Genomic DNA, 1,884 nt, shown 5'->3' on the forward strand with positions numbered 1-1,884 from the left:
GTTTAATTGCATCAGTATTACAGCAGAAGGTTGTGCTGCTCTGGCGTCAGCATTTCATTCAAACCCTTCAAACCTGAAAGAGCTGGATCTGAGTGGAAATAAACTAGAAAACTCTGGAGTGACTGAAATCTCAACTTTACTGGCAAACTCTCAGTGCACACTGCAGATACTCAGGTTAGGTTTTGGTGAATTTAAAAATGAACATAATATTTCTGTCAGCAATATCACTTTTGTACGTAAACCATTTAGTATGTAATTGTCTTGAAACATTTCATAAATATTGACAAATGCACATTTTTGGAGAGCTGAGAATTATAAATATCTTAATCTGAAAAATTAAAACTTGTTTTTACTAAATGAGTAACAACATTTGAGACTTTATTTTCTTGCTGTTGTTTTTTGCCTCTAGTCTTTCAGACTGCAGTATCACTGAAGAAGGTTATAAAGCTCTGGCTTCAGCTCTGAGATCAAACCCTTCACACCTGATAGAGCTGGATCTCACAGGAAATGATCCTGGACAATCAGGAGTGAAGCAGCTCAGTGATTTACTACAGGATCCAAACTATCAGCTGAAGACACTGAGGTGAGAGATGATGAAATAATACAAAATGAATTACATGCATGCAAATAATTTATATAAATATTATTTCACGAATATAAAATAAACCATTTCACATCAGAATCATAGGCTTTTTTCATTAGATCAAGTTTATTTAGGAATTTAATTGAATACTGCTTCATCTTCTTTTCTGCAGGTTTTTGGGTCCTGCTGCAGATGAAGCCTGTAAATATCTGAATGAAGTTCTTCACATTAAAAACTCATTACTCCTGAGAGAGCTGAATCTGAGTGAACATGAACTAGGAGACACACGCGTGAATCAGATCACTGCTCTACTGCAGGATAAACACTGTACACTCAAGACACTTCAGTGAGTATTCCACATGGTTAATAATGCTTTACAAAAATGGTTGATGTTACATTTTTGCAGTCTAATGAAACACTATTATTGTTGTTCTATAAAATATTTAAGGACTGAGATTAATTGACCTATGACATAAATGTATCCTTCTGTTACTTTATTAGTTTCATGTCTTTGTTGCTTTCTCTCCAGGTTGAAGAATAACAGTATTACAGAAGAAGGTTGTGCTGCTCTAATTTCAGCTTTTAATTCAAATCCTTCAAACCTGATCGAGCTGGATCTGAGTGGAAATAAATTAGGATGCCTTGGAATGGAGAAAATCTGTCTTCTGTTGAAAAATCCTCAATGCAAATTTGAGAAACTGAAGTATGTATTTTCATTTATGTACTTTTCTGTATGTTTATATATATTTATTAATGTTTATTTAATTAGTTTAACTGTAAAAATGAAGGCCACAATTTTAGTTGTACTTCTATCTAATTTAGAGTATGACTGAGGCTCATATTCTTTTTTGAAAGTACATGAGGACAGCATTTATTAATGATGGGATTTCATTACTGGGATTTTTGCCAATATTAAAATAAAAACATTATATTGGCATACATTTTTTGCACTTCATGGCAATAAGTTGTTCATAATTTGTCTATTTAGGTTGTCAGAAGCCGTTCATAAATCCCGTTAGAGATATGATGATATATGTCTACAAAAAGAATAACAATTTTATTTTATTTTTTTTTGACTTTCAGACTGCAGTATCACTGAAGAAGGATATAAAGCTCTGGCTTCAGCTCTGAGATCAAACCCTTCACACCTGATAGAGCTGGATCTCACAGGAAATGATCCTGGACAATCAGGAGTGAAGCAGCTCAAACAATTACTACAGGATAAACGCTGTAAATTGACCATCAGGTGATTAAAACCTTTAAATATTTATTAAAATTCTACTTTTAAAATAAGCTGCAAC

At 33.2% G+C, this 1,884-nt stretch overlaps 1 long non-coding RNA gene across 1 annotated transcript; it reads left to right on the forward strand.

Annotated features, from left to right (window-relative positions):
• Positions 1 to 11: 11 nt before the first annotated feature.
• Positions 12 to 908, forward strand: LOC107734007 (uncharacterized). The gene is made up of 3 exons (XR_001639046.1): positions 12 to 174; positions 410 to 583; positions 756 to 908. It is a non-coding gene; the product is annotated as an uncharacterized LOC107734007 (long non-coding RNA).
• The last annotated feature ends 976 nt before the right edge of the window (positions 909 to 1,884 follow it).

Source organism: Sinocyclocheilus rhinocerous, unplaced genomic scaffold, assembly GCF_001515625.1.
Source record: "Sinocyclocheilus rhinocerous isolate Xijiao unplaced genomic scaffold, SAMN03320098_v1.1 scaffold22956, whole genome shotgun sequence".
NCBI lineage: Eukaryota > Metazoa > Chordata > Actinopteri > Cypriniformes > Cyprinidae > Sinocyclocheilus > Sinocyclocheilus rhinocerous.